This window comes from Arachis hypogaea, chromosome 19 (genome assembly GCF_003086295.3).
Source record: "Arachis hypogaea cultivar Tifrunner chromosome 19, arahy.Tifrunner.gnm2.J5K5, whole genome shotgun sequence".
NCBI classification, from domain to species: domain Eukaryota; kingdom Viridiplantae; phylum Streptophyta; class Magnoliopsida; order Fabales; family Fabaceae; genus Arachis; species Arachis hypogaea.
Window position 1 is genome coordinate 61569024 of NC_092054.1, and position 8351 is coordinate 61577374.

Sequence of the window (8351 nt, forward strand, 5' to 3'; positions counted from 1 at the left end):
TGGAATGATATGTATTAGAGGAGGGGTTACAATCATAGTAGCTTGGTTGAGGAGATTGCCATGATGATTGCTCATATGGATGTGCCTCCCTTCTCAAGAATTCTTCCCTCCCATAACGTGAGCCATCATTAAAGTGTCCACCACCTATAACATTGTCATGACCATATCCAAAACCACAAGGATTAGAATTCATATGGAAAAGAGGAAATCAAAACAAAGAATATCAAAAAGAAAAGAAAAACAAACTCCTAACTACTAGCAAAACCAAGAAATAACCAAGAAGCAAGCTATTTACAATTTTCACATATTCACAATAGCCAATAATATAACACCATTACAATTCCCCAGCAACGGCACCAAAAACTTGATAGAGAGAAATCGTCGGCTTAGAATTTCTTCTCGATAAAAGAAATCACTTCGTTGCGAGTACAGTTCCAAACCGACAAATACCCCTCAATCAAAGTTTAATTTGTTTGTCACGAATGCAAACCCAATAAAAATAACCGAGAGTATTACTCCTGGGTCATTCTCCCCAGGAATTACAATTGAGTGCTCAATTATTGGTTAGGAGATTCAAGGGGGTTTACAGATAAAGAAGCAAGAAACTAAATAATAAGGAATTTAAATGATAATAAAAGTAAATCAAGCAACGAAAAATAAAAATTACTAAAAAGGCATTCATGGCAGGATTGAGAATCAAGATTTTCTATCCTAGTCATTAATCATAGCATAATAATTATCAAGAGTTAAGCCTATTTCGTTATCCCCAACATTGGGAGAAAATCAAATAAGACTAGTAAATCTCAATCCATAAGTCCTAGTCAACTTACTAATTGAACTAGCAAGGAATTAGCGTCAATGGAAACAATATTAACTAAAAACTCTAGATCACCAACCCAAGTTGGATATTAATGACTCAAGATTGCCTAATTTCCCTTTTCAAGCTAAGAATGCTCAAAATCTACTCTAACATCCAACCAATCATTTTGTCAGACACTTGGAAGGCACAAAAGGAAAGCATGGTAAAATTACAAGGAATGTAAAATCTATGACTACCAAAAGGAAGAAAATGACAATAATAACTCAATTAAACATCAAAAGAACATAAAACATGAATTGCATTAAAGGAAATTGAAATTAACAAGTGGGTTCATAAACTAAAAATGACATAAATAAGAAATTAACAAAAGAAATTAAGAGAACAAAGAAGTAAGAAGAAGAAAACGTAAGAAAAATTAATTGAAAACAATAATTAAAACCTAAATCTACCCTAATTTTAGAGAGAAGAAGGAGCTTCTCTCTCTAAAAAACTACCATAAAACATGTTGCTAAGCTACCTAATTGCCCCCCGCGTAATCACTTTAATGAGGTCACGTGACACTTGCCTCGCATACACGTGGGTGACGCGTACGTATCGCCTGGAAAATTTCCTCCCCACGCGTACACGTGGGTCACGTACATGCGTCGCCATGAATTTTGCAAATCCTCATTTTTTCATGAATTCTCCGCTTTGCATGCTTTTCTCTTCACTTCTTCCATTCAATCCTTGCCTTATAAGCCTGAAATCACTCAACAAACATATCAAGGCATCTAATGGAATTAAAGTGAATTTAAATTAGCAATTTAAACGCCTAAAAAGCATGTTTTCACTCTTAAGCACAAATTAGGAGAAATTCGCAAAACCATGCTATTTCATTGAATAAATATGAGATAAGTTGATAAAATCCCCTAAATTTAACACAAGATAAACCATAAAATTGGGGTTTATCACCAAGGGTTTGGCTTGAATCCACTTTGTGCAGTAGTCGATGGCAACAATGAGGTATCAGAGCTACCCGAGAGCCATGGGAAAAGGGCCGATGAGGTCGATTCCCTAGGTTCTGAAAGGCCGATCTGCAGTTATGGTGCTGAGCTGATGAGGGGTGGCTTGGTGGATATCGGAGTGGATTTGGTATTTGTCGCAACTTTTTACCAGTTGAAGGGAGCCTTTATGATGGAGGGCCAAAAGTAGCTTGCTCGGATAACTTTTTAGCACTTTCACGCCGACCTCTTTGGCTAATGTTAGTCTAGTGGTGCGCAGAAATTGTGATTACACTTTGATTATGTAAAATTCATCGCTCTTTCTTTCCCTGGTAATGGCGCCAAAAACATGATGCCAATACCATGGTTCACAACTTCGCACAACTAACCAGCAAGTGCACTAGGTCGTCCAAGTAATACCTTACGTGAGTAAGGGTCGAATCCCACGGAGATTGTTGGTATGAAGCAAGCTATAGTCACCTTGTAAATCTCAGTCAGACGGATATAAAATAATTATGGGGTTTTTGAAAATAATTAATAAAATAGGGATAGAAATACTTATGTAAATCATTGGTGAGAATTTCAGATAAGCGAATAGAGATGCTTTCGTTCCTCTGAACCTCTGCTTTCCTGCTATCTTCATCCAATCAGTCTTACTCCTTTCCATGGCTGGCTTTATGCAAGGGCATCACCGTTGCCAGTGGCTACATCCCCTCTTCTCAGTGAAAATGGTCAACGCACCCTGTCACGGCACGGCTATTCATCTGTCGGTTCTCGATCATGCTGGAATAGGATTCACCCTCCTTTTGCGTCTGTCACTAACGCCCAGCACTCGTGAGTTTGAAGCTCGTCACAGTCATTCAATCATTGAATCCTACTCGGAATACCACAGACAAGGTTTAGACCTTCCGGATTCTCTTGAATGCCGCCATCATTCTAGCTTACACCACGAAGATTCCAATTAAGAGATCTAAGAGATACTCATTCAATTCTAATGTAGAACGGAAGTGGTTGTCAGGCACGCGTTCATAGGGAATGATGATGATTGTCACGTTCATCACATTCAGGTTGAAGTGTGAATGAATATCTTAGAAGTGAAATAAGATGAATTGAATAGAAAACAGTAGTACTTTGCATTAATCTTTGAGGAACAGCAGAGCTCCACACCTTAATCTATGGAGTGTAGAAACTCTACCGTTAAAAATACATAAGTGAAAGGTCCAGGCATGGCCGAGATGGCCAGCCCCTCTGATCTAAGAACCAGGCATCCAAAGATGTTCAAAGATACATTCCCGGATTCAAAGATGTCAAATACAATAGTAAAATGTCCTATTTATAATAAACTATCTACTAGGGTTTACAGAAGTAAGTAATTGATGCATAAATCCACTTCTGGGGCCCACTTGGTGTGTGCTTGGGCTGAGCTTGAGTGTTGCACGTGTAGAGGTCTTTCTTGGAGTTGAACGCCAGTATTTGTGCCAGTTTGGGCGTTCAACTTTGGTTTTGGATCCTTTTCTGGCACTGGACGCCAGAATTGGGCAGAGAGCTGGCGTTGAACGCCAGTTTACGTCATCTATTCTTGGCCAAAGTATGGACTATTATATATTTCTGGAAAGCCCTGGATGTCTACTTTCCAACGCAATTGGAAGCGCGCCATTTCAAGTTCTGTAGCTCCAGAAAATCCACTTTGAGTGCAGGGAGGTCAGAATCCAACAGCATCAGCAGTCCTTCTTCAACCTCTGAATCTGATTTTTGCTCAAGTCCCTCAATTTCAGCCAGAAAATACCTGAAATCACAGAAAAACACACAAACTCATAGTAAAGTCCAGAAATGTGAATTTAACATAAAAACTAATGAAAACGTCCCTAAAAGTAACTAGATCCTACTAAAAACATACTAAAAACAATGCCAAAAAGCGTATAAATTATCCGCTCATCACAACACCAAACTTAAATTGTTGCTTGTCCCCAAGCAACTGAAAATCAAATAGGATAAAAAGAAGAGAATATACTATAAATTCCAAACTATCAATGAAACATAGCTTCAATCATATGAGCGGGACTTATAGCTTTTTGCCTCTTGAATAGTTTTGGCATCTCATTTTATCCATTGAAGTTCAGAATGATTGGCATCTATAGGAACTCAGAGTTCAGATAGTGTTATTGATTCTCCTAGTTCAGTATGATGATTCTTGAACATATCTTCTTTATGAGTCTTGGCCGTGGCCCTAAGCACTCTGTTTTCCAGTAATACCACCGGATACATAAATGCCACAGACACATAACTGGGTGAACCTTTTCAGATTGTGACTCAGCTTTGCTAAAGTCCCCAATTAGAGGTGTCCAGGGTTCTTAAGCACACTCTTTTTTTGCTTTGGACCTTGACTTTAACCGCTCAGTCTCGAGTTTTCACTTGACACCTACACGCCACAAGCACATGGTTAGGGACAGCTTGGTTTAGCTGCTTAGGCCAGAATTTTATTCTTGTAGGCCCTCCTATCCACTGATGCTCAAAGCCTTGGGATCCTTTTTATTTGCCCTTGCCTTTTGGTTTTAAGGGTTATTGGCTTTTTGCTCTTGCCTCTTAGTTTTAAGAGCTTTTGGCTTTTTCTGCTTGCTTTTTCTTTTTCTTTTTTTTTTCGCCTATATTTTTTCTTTTTTTTTCTGCAAGCTTTGTTCTTTGCTGCTTTTTCTTGCTTAAAGAATCATTTTTATGATTTTTCAGATTATCAAATAACATGTCTCCTAGTCATCATTCTTTCAAAAGCCAACATATTTAACATTCTTAAACAACAACTTCAAAAGACATATGCACTGTTCAAGCATTCATTCAGAAAACAAGAAGCATTGTCACCACATCAATATAATTAAACTAAGTTCAAGGATAAATTCGAAACTCATGTACTTCTTGTTCTTTTGAATTAAAACATTTTTCATTTAAGAGAGGTGATGGATTCATAGGACATTCATAACTTTAAGATAGAGTTACTAACTACTAATGATCATGTAATGAAGACACAAACGTAGATAAGCACTTAACATAGAAAACGAAAAACAGAAGAAATAAGAACAAGGAATGAATCCACCTTAGTGATGGTGGCGTTTCCTTCTTGAGGAACCAATGATGTCCTTGAGTTCTTCTATGTCTCTTCCTTGTCTTTGTTGCTCCTCCCTCATTGCTTTTTGATCTTCTCTTATTTCATGAAGGATGATGGAGTGCTCTTGCTGTTCCACCCTTAGTTGCTTCCAATAATTGTGTGGAAGAAAATGTATCCCCTGAGGTATCTCAGGGATCTCTTGATTTGCAGTCAAATGTTCTACCACTGAGCTATAGACCCTTGATAGAAGCTTTTGTCTTCACTTTCCTCTTTCTAGAGGTTTCTCTGGCCTTAGGTGCCATCTATGGTTATGGAAAAAAACAAAAAAGCTATGCTTTTACCACACCAAACTTAGAATGTTGCTCGCCCTCGAGCAAAAGAAGAAGGAATAGAAGAAGAAGAAGAAGAAGATGTGGAGGAGATGGAGGGATGTGTGTATGGATGTGAGTGGTGAATGGAAAACAGAAGGGATGATCATGAATGGAGAGAGAGAGGGTGAGGTGGGTGGGGATCCTGTGGGATTCACAGATCCTGAGATGATCCTGTGGTGTCCACAGATCTTGAGGTGATCTTGTGGTGTCCACAGATCCGGAGGTGTCAAGGATTTACATACCTGCACCCATTAGGCATGTAAAATGCCCTTGCACACAACTCTGGGCGTTCAGCGCCAGGTTGGTGCCCATTTTGGGCGTTCAATGCCCATTTGTTGGCCATTTCTGGCGTTGAACGCCAGAACCATGCTTGTTCTGGGCGTTCAGCGCCCAGACACTGCCCATCTTGGGCGTTCAGCGCCAGAACCATGCTCTGTTCTGGCGTTGAACGCCAGACAGATGCTTCCTCCAGGGTGTGATTTTTCTTCTGCTGTTTTGATTCTGTTTTTAATTTTTTTGGTTATTTTGTGACTCCACATGATCATGAACCTAAGAAAACATGAAAAATAAAAAATAAAATTAGATAAATAAGCATTGGGTTGCCTCCCAACAAGTGCTTCTTTAATGTCAATAGCTTGACAGTGGGCTCTCATGGAGCCTCACAGATGTTCAGAGCTTTGTTGAAACTCCCCAACACCAAACTTAGAATTTGGATATGGGAGTTCAACACCAAACTTAGAGTTTGGTTGTGGCCTCCCAACACCAAACTTAGAGTTTGACTGTGGGGGCTCTAGTTGACTCTGCAGTGAGAGAAGCTTTTCATGCTTCCTCTCCATGGTTGCAGAGAGAGATCCTTGAGTTGTAAACACAAGGGAGTCCTTATTCAATTGAAGGACTAATTTTCCTCTGTCAACATCAATCACAGCTCTTGCTGTGGCTAGGAAAGGTCTTCCTAGGATGATGGATTCATCCTCTTCCTTTCCAGTATCCAGGACTATGAAATCAGCAGGGACGTAAAGGCCTTCAACCTTTACTAACACGTCCTCTACTTGTCCATATGCCTGTTTTCTTGAATTGTCTGCCATCTCTAATGAGATTTTAGCAGCTTGGACCCCATAGATTCCCAGTTTCTCTATTACAGAGAGGGGCATGAGGTTTATCCGTGAACCAAGGTCACACAGAGCCTTAAAGATCATGGTGCCTATGGTACAAGGTATTATGAACTTTCTGGGATCCTGTCTCTTCTGAGGCAATGTCAGTTGATCCAGATCACTTAGTTCATTGGTGAACAAGAAAGGTTCATCTTCCCAATTTTCAATGCCAAATAATTTGGCATTCAGCTTCCTGATTGCACCAAGGAACTTGGCAGCTTGCTCTTCAGTAACATCCTCATTCTCTTCAGAAGAGGAATACTCATCGGAGATCATGAAGGGCATAAGGAGGTTCAATAGAATCTCTATGGTCTCTAGATGAGCCTCAGAGTCCTTTGGTTCCTCAGAGGGAAGCTCCTTATTGATCACTGGACGTCCCAGGAGGTCTTCCTCCTTGGGATTCACATCCTCCTCTCCCTCATTGGGTTCGGCTATTTTTGTTATGTTAATGGCCTTGCACTCTCCTTTTGGATTCTCTTCTGTATTGCTTGGGAGAGTACTAGGAGGGATTTCAGTGATCCTTTTACTCAGCTGGCCCACTTGTGCTTCCAAATTTCTAATGGAAGACTTTGTTTCATTCATGAAACTCACAGTGGCCTTAGATAGATCAGAGACTAAGTTTGCTAAGCTAGATGAATTCTGCTCAGAATTCTCTATCTGTTGCTGAGTGGATGATGGAAAAGGCTTGCTATTTCTAAACCTGTTTCTTCCACCATTATTAAAGCCTTGTTGAGGCTTTTGATCCTTCCATGAGAAATTTGGATGATTTCTCCATGATGAGTTATAGGTGTTTCCATAAGGTTCACCTAAGTAATTCACCTCTGCTATTGCAGGGTTCTCAGGATCATAAGCTTCTTCTTCAGAAGATGCCTCTTGAGTATTGTTGGATGCAGCTTGCATTCCATTCAGACTCTGGGAAATCATATTGACTTGCTGAGTCAATATTTTGTTCTGAGCCAATATGGCATTCAGAGTATCAACTTCAAGAACTCCCTTCTTCATAGGCGTCCCATTACTCACAGGATTCCTCTCAGAAGTTTACATGAACTGGTTATTAGCAACCATGTCAATGAGTTCTTGAGCTTCTGCAGGCATTTTCTTTAGGTGAATAGATCCACCTGCAGAAGTATCCAATGACATCTTAGCTAATTCAGATAAACCATCATAGAATATATCCAGGATGGTCCACTTTGAAAGCATGTCAGAAGGACACTTTTTGGTCAACTATTTGTATCTTTCCCAAGCTTCATAGAGGAATTCACCTTCTTTCTGTCTGAAGGTTTGAACATCCACTCTAAGCTTGCTCAGCTTTTGAGGAGGAAAGAACTTGGCTAAGAAAGTCGTGACCAGCTTATCCCAAGAGTTCAGGCTGCCTTTGGGTTGAGAATCCAACCACACTCTAGCTCTGTCTCTTACAGCAAAAGGGAAAAGCATGAGCCTGTAGACTTCAGGATCTACTCCATTAGTCTTAACAGTATCACAGATCTGGAAGAATTCAGTTAAGAACTGAAAAGGATCTTTAGATGGAAGTCCATGAAACTTGCAGTTCTGCTGCATCAAAGAAACTAATTGAGGTTTCAGCTCAAAGTTGTTTGCTCCAATGGCAAGAATGGAGATGCTTCTTCCATGTAAATTGGAATTAGGTGCAGTAAAGTCACCAAGCATTCTCCTTGCATTATTATTATTTTCGGCTGCCATCTCCTCTTCCTGTTCGAAAATTTCTGAAAGGTTATCTCTGGATTGTTGTATTTTAGCTTCTCTTAGTTTCCTTTTCAGAGTCCTTTCAGGTTCTGGATCTGCTTCCACAAGAATGTTCTTGTCCTTGCTCCTGATCATATGACAAAGAAGAGGGCACAGAAAAATAATAATAATAGGGATCCTTTTCACCACAGTATAGAGGTTCCCTTATGTGAGTAGAAGAAAAGAAGAAGA

At 39.8% G+C, this 8351-nt stretch overlaps 1 non-coding gene across 1 annotated transcript; it reads left to right on the top strand.

The window, feature by feature from the left end:
- The first annotated feature begins 7613 nt into the window (after nucleotides 1-7613).
- On the top strand, nucleotides 7614-7721 carry LOC112780932 (small nucleolar RNA R71). The gene has a single exon (XR_003191738.1). It is a non-coding gene; the product is annotated as a small nucleolar RNA R71 (small nucleolar RNA).
- The last annotated feature ends 630 nt before the right edge of the window (nucleotides 7722-8351 follow it).